Source organism: Mus caroli, chromosome 3, assembly GCF_900094665.2.
Source record: "Mus caroli chromosome 3, CAROLI_EIJ_v1.1, whole genome shotgun sequence".
NCBI lineage: Eukaryota > Metazoa > Chordata > Mammalia > Rodentia > Muridae > Mus > Mus caroli.
In genome coordinates, this window is record NC_034572.1 from 39,499,455 (window position 1) to 39,516,120 (window position 16,666).

The window sequence follows — 16,666 nt, forward strand, 5'->3', positions numbered from 1 at the left end:
AAAAAAAAAAGGAATAGTGACAAAGTCATCACAAGAAAAACATCAGTGGAATGTTACAAGCTTAGCTCACTTATGAGCAAAGGTGCAAAACACATGCTTAGGATGTTTACAAATCTGGGGATGTAAAAATAAAAAGGATAATATCCAATGACTACATTAGATTTTTACCAGAAAATACAAGCTGTTTTAACATTAGCCATCCAATCTTCATATTTTCATCTGAAGATTGTAAGAGGGAAAATACCACATAGACATGCTTATGCGGATAGGTAAAATCTGTTAAAAAATGAAAATTAATTACAACAATGTTAGAAAGTGCTAGGGAAATTCTTAAAAAATAAAGTACCTATGTAGCTATATTATAAACACTATGCCTAATTTGAAAGTGCTCCCTCTGAGACCCAGAACTAGGAATGGTGTCATCCATATAACATGGTATATAGTATGACTCTATAGGTTCTAATAAAAGTGACAAGAACATAGTCAAAGAAAATACCTAAGAGTTTGCTGTTAAAACATTTGTATTGGCAAAAATTTAACAATGTTGTAAGACATAGAAAAAAAATCAGTTGAATTTCATATATCTCTAATAAGTCACCAAAATCATTTTGAGTATCATTAAAAATACTGTCATACTAGTATATCACAAACTATGACAAATTGGGCAGGATTTTATTGAGTGGTCTCACAGAACCATATAAATGTTATGTGGAGTAAATATGGAATAGAAAATCCAATACTGTAGAGATCAAATATGTAAGCTCATTTCATTTAGTCATAAGCTAAACATTTAGCACTGCAGTACCATGTGACCATTTAACCCACACATTTATATGGATATCCATGTGTGAAAATTTTAAAATATTCATGCACATAGATATTAGAATATTAGGCTTCAATAATTAAGGTAGCCTGACCCTGAAACAAGGACAGACAGTGCCCCAAGAATCAGAGAGCTATGCATATGTGGATATGGTAAATGAAAATGTGAGTGGAGATTCACATTGAAATAATTATAGGAATGATCAAATTTCTCAAGAAGTAGAAAAAAGTAAGTAGAAAAGTTTTGTGTAGATACACGTAAAGCTAAATTATTATGTAACAATCACACTATATAAAAAGGAACACAGGAGGATATTAGACATACATAGTAAAACCCTGATGGCAATAAGTCGTATGAGAGTAACATACAATGAAATTTCCCTGGAACAATGGCTATGTAGTCCAGGCTAGCCTCAAATCTGCAATAATCCTGTTATTAAAACAATCCCCCAAAGCTCTGAGTTTAATTTTTAATGGACTTCCACGATAGAAGAATATGTTAGTACTTTTAGAAAAAGAGGAAATCTAAATATAATAGAAAAATAACTTAAACATAAATGAGTCTTTTGCTCTTTAATCATTAAAGTCAATACAGACAAAATAAGTTATTATCACAGGATATAGAAGAAAGATAATGCCAACATGTGATACTGGAAAGGAATCTGGCCATGCACACACAACACAGACAGAAAAAGACAAGGAATATAGACTCGAATAGGCACTTGATAAAAGACAGAATGCAAGTGGCTAGAACACATCATCAATCTTACTGGCAAACAAGGGTCTCCAGAATGGAAGTGTCAGGTTATAGCCACCAGTATTTCAGCAAAAGGAGGAGCTAGAAATACAAGCTTTTTCTGTTTGTGTTGGCCCCCAGGGATGCTGTAACTGCTGTGTGATGTACATAGATCTTTAAAGGTCTTTAGATGTATGTAGTTGACCCCAAATTCCACTGGCGCACACATACAATGGTAAAGTATCAGTGAGAGTATTCAAAAAAAATAAAAATAAAAATAAAGGTGTATAGAGAAAACTGTGGTGTGGTATTACAGCTGCTATCAAACTACTTAGTTTTCCAAAGCCAACCAAACAAATTGTTGTGATATCACTGTACAAGAAAGTAAAATACAGCATCAAAAAGGAAAAGAAAAAAAAACAAAACAAAAAAAACAAACCTAAAGCCTTACTCAAAGTACTAACACACAAGACCATTCAGACCACAAATTCTATGAGTCCAAACAGATCAAACTGAACTAATTGAAGGTTATGTAGTAATTAATTTTTGTGTGTAAGAAAATTCTTACTTAAATAAAGTCTTCTCATGTTGGAGAATATTTAAAAATTCTGGTACTGTTAAACTCAAGCAGAGCTCATCATAGGCGCCTTCTGGCTCCTTTGATCTCTGATTGTCAGCACCAGATCCAAGGCCCATAGTCCTGAGTTTGGAATCTCCATACTTGGAGCACTTCCCTTCCTTAATCTACTGTCCACCTCTGGGAAGGGACACCTACCCCACACCACTGGGAACTGTAGCAACATACAGATAGGTTTTGTTGTTTTTGAATCTCAAAGAAATTGCTATTTAAAAATAAAACAAAAGTTACTCTGGAAATCGCCTTCAGGGCACTTCAAACCTTTCTTTCAACTGAAAAGAAAAAGGTTTCCTAAAGTAGATTTTCTTTTTCTTGTCTTGTTTCAATGAGATCTTACACAAAATAAATATGGAAAGAGAAAAAAATATTGAAAGCTATGTTTTTCTTTTGTTAGCTTAAAAAAACCAAACACAACTGGGGTCTCTCTCTCTCTCTCTCTCTCTCTCTCTCTGGGGTCTCTCTCTCTCTCTCTCTCTCTCTCTCTCTCTCTCTCTCTCTCTCTCCTTCTCTCTCCTCTCTGGTTTCTCCTGTCAATTTTTCTTTAAAAATGTTTCAAAAAAAGTGTACATAAAGTTATTCTGCTTCTGAATATTGAAAAATGAAATACTTATATTTTATGTGGTACTTTGACAATTGCATAGTCCATATGATTTCCTTGATAGTTAAGGAAAATAAATACATCCTAATCCATACTCAGAGGTGAGAAGATTATAGTAGCATAAAATTGGATTAATTTGATTTTACATAGTGTGCTTGTGTCTTGGTAAGCAGGAGTCTCACCAATTAGAGGATGCAGGCTTTGCTCTTATAACAAAGAATATACACACAGTCTTGAATTATTTTATCTTTTGCTCTTCAACACAATTAGATGCTGTGTTTGGACATCTAAGTTTTCTTATTTTTCCTATAGCTTTATTTGTTGTCTTCTAAACCCCTCAGTCTTTTTTTCTTTTTTATCTTTATTTCTCACAAAAAGTATCTGAAAAAAAAGCACATTGTGACAAAACATAGATTAAAGTATCCATTTTCTCTTTTGTAAGTAAAATTACTATTCTTTTGAAGAAAAATTACTTTAGTACATATGATTTTTATCTCCTAACATAATCCAGGTCTTGCCTATAAAATTTATGATAGGAGAGTTTGTTCTAAAACGTATGCTTAATTTTGACATTCTGTTAGTAAATTCTTTTTTGAGTATATCATCTTTCCCCTCTTTCTTTTATGTCACCGCAGCCCCTTGTGGTAATATGATTGAACCCAGATCTCCCATATGCTAGGCAAGCAATTTATCTCTGGCACATATCCCTAATCCAGTTTTGTCTTACTTTTGTTTTTTTCCTTTGGGGGATGAATAGACCCTAATACTTGGCAGGAAACAAGTTACTAGGCTGACAGTAGTGGATGCTTTTAACTGTAGGTAAGAGTAACCCTGGGTTGTTTTCCTGAAATAAGAAGCACTGTTTGGTTTCTTACTAGGTGGGTGTGCTAGCCTTTACATGCACATATTGTTTAAAGTAAATATTGAACAATGTATTATGCTGTATCTACACCTATAATAAATAGTTTACAGGCAGTTTTGGAAGTATTTGCTACAATTTTGCCCCAAAGATTAAGCAAATTAAATACTGCTCATAAACAAAAACTTACTGGTATCCACAGCATGTCTTAAACGCTGTGGAAATCAGCTTGCTCGTTCCAAAAGCCATGTAGTGTAATATTCATGTGAAACGAGGGGCTTCATATAGACAGGATGAGTAACAGGAAGTTCTATTATCATATAACAATAAGAAAATTGTCTAAAAAATTATATAACATAGCATATAATTTTAGATACTTTTGAAATGATTGCAGTTGAAGTGTTCCATTTATGTTTTCAAAACTATTAAACAATGATGTGCTTTCTGAGTTTTCTGTGGGTTGACAATACAGCAACTGCAAAAGAGTTATCCCATTACACTGTAATTCGTGTATAATATACCATGAACTTGTACCTACAAAGAACAAAGTGTGAGGTCCTGTTGGGTTTAAGTCTTAAAATGCTTTTAGAAAATACACTAAGTCACCTACGTTATTACCGAAATTTTCCTGAAATTTCTATAAAGAAACAAGTTTGTGGGGCATCCATGACTTTATGTCAGTCAAGACCATGCACAAGAGGTAGATGCCTGTGCTTCCTGTGACATGCACACATACTGTCTGTTTGGCTACTAATTATAAAGATGTACAATGTTTGGAAAGTCAAGTGAAAGTGCCAGTCTATACACATGTGAGAATCTTTGCAGACTCGTGCTCCCTGCAAATGCTCCCTAGAATCGGAGTACTAAACACCACCACCACCATTTCAAGGATGCCAAAATAAAAAAGGAAATTAAAAGTTATAAAAATCCTAAAAGAGTCAAGACTCTTCTACATCTATATCAGGAAAAGGCTCTATAAAAGAGAGTAGCATGTAGAAACCAGAGTTCTAACAATTTTGTTTCCATTCTCTTACATCATTATTTAAAGCTAGTCAAATACCATACATTCTTATGATCCTTGTCTTTCAAAGCAGGGTGAAGAAGGAATGGTTTTCATGGCCATCTCTGCCTTCAAATCTAGGCTTCCAATTGCCTTCTGGAAAGAAATCAACAGTCTCGAGCAGTGGAAGAGCTGCTGCCTCACAGTGTCATGACCTTTATTAATGGCTTTCCCATAATCCTGAGAGTGGCAGAGCACTGAGCGAATGGCTTCCCCCTCCCCCTGAATGACTCATTCCTCATGTCATATAGGGATCTGACGAAGCACCCTCTCCCCTCATCATAATGGCTACATCCAATTTCTTCATCTAACTGCCCAGCCTATATTCTCTGCGCATTACCAATTTCACTCTTCTCCCAGGAGCTCCTAGCTTCCAGATATTTAATAAAATGTATTGAATATTTTGTGAGTTTTTCATTCTCATCGGAATTAGATAGACTCCTTGGTGACAGCATCTTTTTCTTTGCCTGATACTACTTTTAACTCAGATGATGTTTGAAATAAAAACTACCTAGTATGTAAGGTAGAAATCAATGTTTGTTTGTTGAGTTACTGATGCTTTCAACAACAAGTCAACCCATTAGACTGGGTCAATGAGGTAAGATTACACTGGAGAAAAAAGGTAAAGTAACTAACTAGTCAGAGTCAGGCATGGATGTCATACAGGACCTTCTAGCATAATAACTATTTCTGTGTCAGCACTGCCCAATTAGGCAGTCATGAGCCATGAATGGCTTTTGTGGATATGATATTCTGGTGCTAAGGCTGAAGAACTAATTCAGGGTGTTTATATTTCAATTGAAATGTAAATAGCTGCATTTGGCTAGTGATTACTGTTGCAAACTCTCCCAAAGAAATGTGACACTTACTCTAAACCTAACAGGGAGGCTTCATATAACGATGTGATAACATAAAAAATGATACTGAAATCTGCCTTAAGACATGCTGAATTAGAGAGAAATTATAAAGCAAGGGAAGCCAAAAACTTGCAAAACTGTGAACGCAATACACCAAAGACCTGAATTCAGGCAATGTCAGTTCGGGTGATGGGGAAAACAGTAAATCGGGACACATTAAGAACCAAATTTAACAGAAATTTTCAAATTGTTATAAAATAAATATTTCTCTCTCAGTCTTGTAGACAGCCACCTGGACAAGCAAACATCTATAGGAGGGAATACATTTTTATTCTGAGTTCACTTTCAAACAGTGAGCCCCTATGTATTACAACACAGGAGACAGTTCTCTGACATTGGCAACTCTTTTTATGTGGTTGGCAGATTTCAATGAGTCTGGGCATGAATAAACCCTGGCTACAACACCAGATAAAAAGCTCGTGAACTTCCGCCTTTAAAGATGAGGAAGAAAAATAACTGTCAGATGTAAAAAAGCCAAAGAGTGATTTAATAGTTAGTCAACAAAGAAAGTTTGACACACACCCCCCTTTGAACTATTAAATTCTTAATACAACAAAGTTGTATAATGGAACAGTTAGAAAGTAGAAGCAAATAAAATTTATTGGCAGAAAAAGGCTTTTTATTTTTCCATTGGTACATAAAAGCGAGAGGAATTATATACTGTGTTTAGGTTCTATAATAAGCATATTAAAGCCAAACATGTAGCTATAGATCCCAAAAGAGAGCTTGCAAGGCCTATGCTTTCAATGAAAGTATCTATAGCTCAAGCAGTTAAACTCCATATGGACATCTGCTAATGATTTCCAAGGAGACCCAAGGCAAAATGAAAAGCATGAGTTTTAAAACAAATGAGTTCTTTGGGACTTTTGTTTATGAATATAAACAATGTATTCTAGTCATAATCATTCCTTCCACTGCCATCCTTTGTCTTTGTCCCACCTAAATGAACCTCACTTCCTTCTTCCCACCCAGTGCCCACTGAACTCCAAGTATTTTTTATCTGTTTGTTTTACTTCTGATTTTGCCTTGTTACCCACTGGGTTTGAACAAGGCCACTCTTGCAGTCTGGTGGTTTTTCATGAGAATATCTTCCAGGGGATATTCGGTTCCAGTTGGTGGCGCTGTTTGGAAAAATTAGTTGGTTCATCCTTGCTAACGGAAGTGTATCCCTGTGAGTAGACATTCTCTGCTGGGTTAGTTTGTTTGCTTGTTAGCTGTCTCTTGTGAGGCTATGCTAGTGCCTGGCAAATACAGAAGTGGATGCTCACAGTCATCTATTGGATGGAACACAGAGTCCCCAGTGGAGGAGCTAGAGAAAGTACCCAAGAAGCTGAAGGGGTCTGCAACTCTACTGATGGAACAACAATATGAACTAATCAGTACCCCCAGAGCTCATGTCTCTAGCTGCATATGTATCAGAAGATGGCCTAGTCAGCCATCAGTGGAAAGAGAGGCCCCTTGATCTTGCAAACTTTTTATGCCCCAGTACAGGGAAATGCTAGGGCCAAGAAATGGGAGTGGGTGAGTAGAAGAGCAGGGCAGGGGGAGGGTATAGGGGACTTTCGGGATAGCATTTGAAATGTAAATGAAGAAAATATCTAATAATAATAAAAAAGAAAGTAAAAAGATGTGAGCTTTATTGGTCTTGACTCATGTTTCCTGATTCTGCCAGCATTGATGCTGCTAGCTGTTATGTATCCCCACCTTGATTGACTCAGCCTCTGGAATAAACCCAGAAAACTCTTTCTCTCCTATAGGTTGCTTTTGGTCAAACTCTTTTATCACAGCAATAGAAAAGTAGCTAAAACCCTTGGGCTTGAGTGTGAAGCTACACATGGAACATGGGAAACTCACCAGTGGCTTTATCCATCACTGGACACAGTGACTACTTCTTTAATAGCAACCCTCAACTACCCTTAGCTATCCCAGGTAGGGCTTGGCAGGGCTTGGCACGGCTCCAGAAGCCTCTTCCTCATCTACGGCTCAATGTTTACTGACTAACCTTGTGTGGGTATTATGAGGGCAACCTTAGCTGTTGTGGGTACATGTATAGGGTAGCCATGTCAGCTTCAAACTCAGCGTGGAAAGCATAGTTTTAAAGGACCTCCCACCATCCTGTAAAATGATACAGATTTATTGGGGTTTTCATCTCTTACATCAATAAAGTATTTTATGAAACTACATGTGATCTTGATTGCAAATATAAGAATGACTAAAAATTCACCAAATAGAAAATAATTTTAAGAAAGGAAGCCATGGGTATATAGGTACATGTGTAAGATGACTTATTATTTAATGGTTAATACCAGTCAGACAAGTTGTTTTCTTTTTAACAACATAATTTTTTACTATAATATTTGTTGTGTTTCAGACTTGGAACAAGAGTCTGAGGTACATATTTTGCATCAGACCAAATCAGACCAGGCCTCAAAGTTCTCCCACCATCCCTCAGTCCTTACCTGGTGTACCTGCCCCCAACCCTGAACTTTTCAGCCTACAGGCTAGGTTTCCCTTCCCTCAAAGACTCTATATAATCCAGACAATTTTGGTCTGTTCTTTCTTCTTTTTCCATTTTCCTTTTCTCTGCATAAAGATGCTATCTCTCTATCCCCCTCTTTCTCTTCCCCTCTCCTTCATCTCCCTTGCAATGGAAACTTCCTTGGCTTCCTTACTTGAGGGCAGTGAACTCACCAGACTGAGAGAGAAGCTTCCCAATAAACCTGTCCATATATATATATATATATATATATATAAATCTGGCTTGAATTGGCTCATTTTACTTGCAAAGAAACAACATCAATATTCAGTTATGATATAGAATTAAAATTTCTAAAGAAATATTTAAGTATTAATTCTTCAATTATCTTTATTTGGTAGAATGACTTTATTATAATTAACTCATAAATAAAATCATTGCACAGCCAGATTAAAGTCACCAACCAAACACTGAACCTTTCGCAAACACTATGAATCTTAGTGAATTTCTACACAGTTTGAATGCATTGTCTTTCTGAAGGCACAGAGCTTCATTTCCAGGTTTTACACTTATGCTATCTATTACATTTTATTCATTTATCCACCACAATCAAACATCAGCAAAAAAAAAGAAAGAAAACTATGAAGACACAGTTGAAATCAGAAAAGCAACAACAAATAACAACACAAAAGAGTTTTGTGTTCTTCTTCATGAGTTGTATGTCCTTTTCCATATCCTGTCCTTACCCGTAAATTAATACATTTCCCTAGTAACCTTGATACTACATTACACCTACAGTTACATCGGTTTACATAATACATGTATATATATATTATGAGGATAGGATCCTACAATACAATGAGGAAGGGGGAATATATGAGTATTTTTGGTTTTATTTCTTTTCTTGCTTGCTTGCTTGCTTGCTCTTTGAGTTTAGGTGATGCAATTTCCACGTCCATCTAAAATTCAACTAAATAATATATCTTTTGTAGACCTATTGTTTGGTGGTTGTTTTTTGGTGTATTTATTTGTTTGTTTGGTCAGTTGTTGTGGTTTATGTAAGCCAAGGTCTCACTGTGTAGCTCTGGCTGGCCTGAAAGTTGACTTGTCTACAAGGCTGGCATTTAACTCACCCAGATCTGTCTGCCTCTGCTTCTAGAATCCATGAATTACAGGTGTGCACCACACACACACATACACACACACACACACACACACACACACACACACACACACGTATATATACTCATTCATAATTTAAAAAATAGCTAGGTAATAGGCTTTAAGGACATAAGGAGATGCATGTCAGATGCCAATCACCATGTTGGAAGGAGAAGTTTAGGGAAGGCAAAGTTGGAAATGGTTTCTGACAAGATAGGCTGTAGGTTCATTTTTAGTATTAACTAGCAGTTTGTAATACAGGACTAGATTCATAAGAGATATCTGATCCAAATCTATGTAAGCAATCAGATTAGCTTAGCTATACTGAACAGAAAAACCCTAAGAATGTTTAAAAAAGACAGAAATCTATTTGATGCTAATGAAATCTTTAGGCAGATAGGTGCACATATGCTCTGCCACATCACTCAGGATCTGTCCAGAAGTCCTCTTTATCATGATGGGATGTGGAATTTCTTCAATGAGGTTGCAAATATTTTGTATAAAATGTACCACAATAACTGCTCAATAGAAAAAAAATGAAAGAAGAAAGAAATCACAGTCCTTAAATTTTAAAGAGAATTCAGCAACCTCTAATATAATCTGTTTACCTCTCTTTGGCAAGAATTTAGTTGTATCCCATCAAGTGACAAATGAGCCTTGGCATTGAGTCGTTTTTCTTTTTGGTAACATGCAAAGCTAAAAATCAACTTTCTGCTCTTAGATCAAAATAGAATATTTGCTTGCAAGTTAGAGGTTAAGTCACTTAACTTACAAAACGTAATTTTGTTTTGAAGCGTGGATACAAATGAACCAGAACAGGTGTGCTATAGGCCTTGGTTTTAAATTGAAATTTTGGGATGACTAGTATATGCAAATGAGGAACCCAAAAGATGTACTTATTAGTCATTCAAGAAGTTTGGATGAAAGATGAGACAGGACAGCATCTTAGATGTTTCTGGATTGTGAGAGAGGAAGGTGAACTCATAAGGTGGTAAAAGACGGAGAGCATGTTGAGGCATATAACCAATTAATATGTATCAAGGCACCTTAGCATTTCTGGTAGGGCAAGGCTTATGTAAATGTGAAACCCTTAAGGGAAGCCAACTGGAGCAGAGGAAATCAAATGAGCTGTACCCCAACATGGGATTACAAATTATCCAGTTTGGCAAATTCAAAGCAGTCTCTGGAAAATCTAGCTAATGAATACATGTGTTGTTTTCTATACAATAATTACTCAAGCTATTTCTACTTCAGAGTCTCAGTATGATGTGACTTAGAGGGACTGTACCTGGTGAGCAATAGTAGTTGCTATTTATTAGCTTTCTTTCAGCAAAAGACTGGTCCAGCATTTGGCCTCACAATATTGCTGGTTATTCCAGTCTGCTTTTCTAAACCCCCTAAAAGTTCAATCTAATTTACAGGATTTAAAGGAGAAAGATTCATTCCTTTCAAAAGCAATTAAAAACAAGATTTTTAAATCTACTGATATCTAAAAGGAGATTTGAGTTTCAGAAAAATCCTTAGCTACTTTAAAAGTTAGGTTAACACTCATTTCTGCAAACACAACAGTTACCTCTCTGAGGTGTGTCTGAAATCAGCTTTACTCCAGGTGGAGTAGAAAGGGTGATCAACTGGCAGCCTATGTTATGAGGGTTTCTGTGGTGTCAACATGTTACATCCATATTTTCAATAAGATATGATTTCACACAGAAACCTCAACCAAAGAGAAATGTAAATGAGTAAGAAAACCCTCCTGAATAGATTAGCTAAAGGCAAGCTCCTCACTCTCCACACAACAAAGGATTCTTCTGAGGATACAAATAGGCGAATTAAATAGGTAACACCCGTGATTCTTAATTACTCTCATTTCTCCCCCCAAGCCTCCAAAAACTATTATATGAAATGTAACAACTTTTGTTTAAAAATTAATGTATGCTTCCAACTTTATGTGATTAAGTTAAGATATAAGCATAATATTTATAGGTAAATGTGTATATGATAAGTTCAAATTCATTGTAAATAGACATGAAAACAATTTAAACATGACTCTTCAAAGATTTTGAAGGATTAAAAGTTTATTCATTCATCACATCAATAAATAATAAATCATTCCTTATTGTAAAATGACTGGAGCCAACAAGATGACTATGTAGGTAAAAGTGCTTACTGCTCAAGACTGATAATCTGAGTTTATTCCCCAGAATGCATGGAAGAGAAACAATTTCCATCTTACTACTTCCACATTTACACCATGGCAAGGGATCATGTTCCTGGACACACACACACACACACACACACACACATATATATATATATACATTCATAATTTAAAAAATAGCTAGGTCATAGGCTTTAAGAACATAAGGAGATGCATGTCAGATGCCAATCAGCATACTACAAAACAAATTTTCATCAATTCAGATATGGCAGTGGTGTACGTTTGATATTATATGGATTTTTTAAAGAAAAATTCATACAATATATTTTCATCATGTCTTTCCCTCCTCAAAGACTTTCTTTATCTCTCTCATTACCCAAACTTATTCTCTTTTCTCTTTTCTTTTTCAAAATGCAAACAAAACCACTAAGAAATATGCACACACAAACAAATGAAACTCACAAAAATGGGAACAAAAACATATAAACAAAAGATTAATTAAGACATAAAGGCTCCCATGAAATTATAGTGGTCAAAAAGCCTACAAAACTTTGCAGAAGGGCAATGGTGGTGCACACCTTTAATCCCAGCACTTGGGAGGCAGAGACAGGCAGATTTCTGAGTTCAAGGCCCGCCTGGTCTACAAAGTGAGTGCCAGGACAGCCAGGGCCACACAGAGAAAAAAAAAAAAACTGAGGTCCCATTTGTCTATTGTGGATCAAAGAGCATAAGCCATTGGTGTTCTGTTCAGGAAAATTTCCATTGTGCCCTTATCTTCGAGGCTTTTCCCCACTTTCTCTTCTATAAGTTTCAGTGTATGTGGTTTTCTGTGGAGGTCCTTGATCCACTTGGACATGAGCATTGTGCAAGGAGATAGGAATGGATCTATTTGTACTCTTCTGCATGCAGACCACCAGTTGAACCAGTACTATTTGTTGAAAATGCTGTCTTTTTCCACTGAATGGTTTTAGCTCCTTTGTCAAAGATCAAGTGACCATAGGTATGTGGGTTCATTTCTACCTGCCTGTCTGTACGAATACTATATAGTTTTTATCACTATTGCTCTGTAATACAGCTTGAGGTCAGGGATGCTGATTCCCCCAGATGTCATATTATTGTTGAAAATAGTTTTTGCTATCCTTGGTTCTTTGTTATTCCAAATGAATTTGCAAATTTCCCTAACTCTGTGAAGAATTGTGTGGGGATTTTGATAGGGATTGCATTGAATCTGTAGATTGCTTTCAGCAAATGACCATTTTTACTATATTAATCCTGCCAATCCAGGAGCACGGGAGATCTTTCCACCTTCTGAGATCTTCAATTTCTTTCTTCAGAGACTTGAAGTTCTTGTCATACAGATCTTTCTCTTGTGTGGTTAGAGTCATACCAAGATATTTTATATTGTTTGTGACTATTTTTTGGGTGCCATTACCCTAATTTCTTTCTCAGCCTGTTAATCCTTTGTGTAGAGAAAGGCCACTGATTTGTTTGAGTTAATTTTATGTCCTGGTATTTTGCTGAAGTTGTTTATCAGATTTAGGAGTTCTCTGGTTGAATGTTTGGGGTCATTTGAGTATATTATCTTATCATCTGCAAAGAGTGATATATTGACTTTTTCCTTTTCAATTTGTATCATTTTAACCTCCTTTTGTTGTCTAATAGCTCTGGCTAGGACATCGAGTACTATATTCAATTGCTAGGGAAAGAGTGGGCAGCCTTGTCTAGTCCCTATTTTAGTGGGATTGTTTCAAGTTTCTCTCCATTTAGTTTGAAGTTTACTACTGGTTTGCTCTATATTGCTTTTACTATGTTTAGGTATTGGCCTTGAATTCCTGATCTTTCCAAGACTTTTTTTCACGAAAGGGTATTTGATTTTGTCAAATGCTTTCTCAGCATTTCTAGTGAGATGATCATGTGTTTTCTTTTTCTTTGAGTTGTTTATAGGATTCTTTTCCATAAAAGAAATTGGCAACTAACAGATTGGGAAAAGATCTTTACCAATCCTACATCTGATAGAGCACTTTGTGTATACAAAATATACAAAGAACTCAAGAAGTTAGACTATAGAGAATCAAGTAACCCTATTAAAAATGGGGTACAGAGCTAAACAAAGAGTTCTCAACCTAGGAATATGGAATGGCCAAGAAGCACCGAAAGAAATGTTTAACATCTATAGTCATCAGGGAAATGCAAATCAAAACAAACCTGAGATTCCACCTCACACCAGTCAGAATGGCTAAGATCAAAGATTCCAGTGACAACAGATGTGACATGAAGATAAATAAAAAGAGCAAAACACATTCAAGAAAACACAAGTAAGAAGAAAGTAAATACTGCTTACTTCTCAGAGATAACAGTATGCAGTCCTGTGAGGAGAGTTTTCCAGTCAGTCCTCTTCTGTGTACAAGGAACTGGAACTAGGTAGAAGGACTTCACTGTAAAGGAGAAGGAAGAGAGACATTTCAAATTATTCAATATAGAAAAAGAAGTCTGAAAAACTTCAGGACACATAACCCAACTTTTATGCCTAAGTCTCACTCAGTCCTGTCGATGTTTCCTGTCCATCAGCCTCCCAGTGGCTTTCCTGACACCTTTGCATATATTCTATGATCTGGAAGGACAGAGGCACCTTGCACTCTTCCAGTGGCCGACCATAGTCTCTTGGGATACCTCTCCACAGCTGTCAATCATCATCTCAATGTTTATTCTGTTTCTTTCCATCATATAACTTTATCATCTCAGGCTATGTGTGAGAACACAGAATACAGGAAGTATGTTTCTACCTTTCAGAGGAATCAGAAGTTAAGGCAATAAACTAGTAGGGACTGCGCTATTATAAATGACCAACCAAATAAATTCCATTGTAACTTTTAAATGGACAGTGACACAAACTGGATAAGAAACTGTCACTGATGATGTGTGAGTGTTTTAAATTCTCTCTTAGTATTAGGTCTGCTGACTGGTGAAACAGCTTTTCCTGACACATCTACATTCACTTTCGAAAGTATTTAGTAAAGTTTCTAAAAAAATTTTCCAGAAAAATAAAGCTGATATTTAAAATATATATCATTAACACACACAAATTGTGTGATCATATTTTCCTCCCTCTCCTTCTCTTCATTTTTGTTGTCTAATGTTATAAGGCAGTGTGTATAATACCATTAAACATATAGTTGCCAACTATAGCTGTGATATGTTGAATTTAAAGTATATTCTTAACTTGTATGAAGCCCCAGGTTAAAAACAAAAATCCAACAGAAATGAATAAAGCAGTTACCCAATTGAAAAGATGAATGCCCTCGTGGTGTAACACATCCGACTCTGCCACACAGGGTACCACCTACTACTTGCTAAACTCCTCCTTCTCAGATAGAAGCAGTTTCCCAAAGGCATCTGAACATAACAAAACCCCAAAGAGACAGGGTAAACAGCAGTCAATTACAACTTTACCACCATGATAGTCAGTCAATGTTAAACGCCTTAGCTTTATTACTTCTTGTCTATGTAATTCACAGGTATCAAACTAAAAACATTTTATGACTCATTACCTTCCTGGTTTGACATGTCAAAATTGTCTTCGGATTTATGAGTTTGATTTGAAAATGAAGACAGAAATTAAGGTGTTCTTACAGTCAGCAACCTAAGAATCAAACCAGATCTTACACTCCTTAGTATTACTTTATGTTGAGCATAAGAAATACTAAATTGGATTGATCATCTATAATAACACAATACTGACTAATCACCATGGTGGAGTCTGATATTTTTAAGAAAGTTTGGTGTAAGCTTGCTGTGCTTATCCCTGACACACACCCTGAGAACTCTGTGTTTATGGCAAGCTAAACTCAAACCATAGACTTTGATGAAGAAAAAAGGACTTTATTTTTTTGCAGGAAAAAATATTTTAATTTGTAACTTCAGTTTTCTCATATTAGCCTAGCTTGATTCTGCCATGCTATTAAAAGAATTATGAAATATTTGTGATGCCCAGATTCATAGGATGTTATTGATGGTACTAATTATTATAAAAATCAATGGGGTTCTTTAAGTAACCAAGTCATATGCTATGGGTGAAACATTATCTTGATCTATGGCACTTCTGACATGAATGTAGCCATCATATGTGTCTTACACAGAGATAAGCATGTACTTAATCAAATAAAGAAGAAGCAGATCACTATAAAAATTCCATTATTGAGAATTCCAGCCAATAGACAATTTGGTGGCAATCACTGACGAATGTCAGAAACATCAAGCACAGTTTTACAAAATGTCTCACCACGGAGGCTGAGACTCTACTGGCTGTTAATGTCCAAGTGTAGCATTTCTACAATCTCAGCACCCAATTACATATGTGCAAGGAATTGCCACATAACAAAGTTAACTAACCAAAAAAAAACAAAAAAGGAGAGAAATTCTGTTGACATTTTATTAAAAGACTCAGAGTTTCATTGTATTCTTCTGTATTGAGGCCAAAGGGATTTACTCACAAGGGAGACTGTTCAACATTCTGAGGCTTCACTTCTCCTTTTTGTATCTCCCTCTGTCATCAAATTCTGCAGCAGCAGGTAGGTGAAAAGGGCTATCCAGTGTGATACCCAGGAGAGAACTTCTCTTCATTCAGTATCTCATATCAGAAACACTCATCATTTTTGTTTTATACATTTCACATATTTTGAGGGATTTGGCTTCGTTTGGTTAGGTTTGGGTTCCCTTCTTGCTTTCCAGAGTAGCTGTGAAAAGCAAAAGGTTAACCCTGGATTTAAGAAACATGTCTGATTAAAGAATTCCTGAAATTTAATGAAAATGTTGACACATCATACCCAAACTTATGGGACACAATAATAGCAGTACTAAGAGGAAAATTCATAGCACTAAGTTCCCTGGTAAAGAAACTGGAGCGATCTTACACTTGCAACTTTACAGCACACCTGAGAGCTCTAGAACAAAAAGAAGCAAACTCACCCAAGAGGAGTAGACAGCAGGAATCAACCAAAAATAAAAAGCTTCTGTAAGGCAAAGGACATAGTCAATATGACAAATCGGTAACCTACAGATTGAGTTGACTAACCTACCATCTGATGGAGGCCAAATATCCAAAATATATAAATAATTCAAGAAGCTTCACCAAATAACCCAAACAACCCAATCAAAAAACAGGATATAGAACTAAACCAAGAATTCACAACAGAGAAATCTCAGATGGCTGAGAAGCACCTAAGGAAATGTTCAAAGTTCTTAG

At 35.9% G+C, this 16,666-nt stretch overlaps 1 long non-coding RNA gene across 1 annotated transcript in view; it reads right to left on the bottom strand.

The window, feature by feature from the left end:
- The window catches only part of LOC115030653, a 49,919-nt gene extending 33,768 nt beyond the window's left edge, over positions 1 to 16,151 (bottom strand). Inside the window, exons 1-3 of the long non-coding RNA XR_003836260.1 lie at positions 15,915 to 16,151; positions 14,702 to 14,817; positions 13,766 to 13,859 (exon numbers count right to left, since the gene is read on the bottom strand). This is a non-coding gene — a long non-coding RNA (uncharacterized LOC115030653). The remainder of the gene's footprint in view (positions 1 to 13,765; positions 13,860 to 14,701; positions 14,818 to 15,914) is intronic.
- Between the last annotated feature and the right edge of the window lie 515 nt (positions 16,152 to 16,666).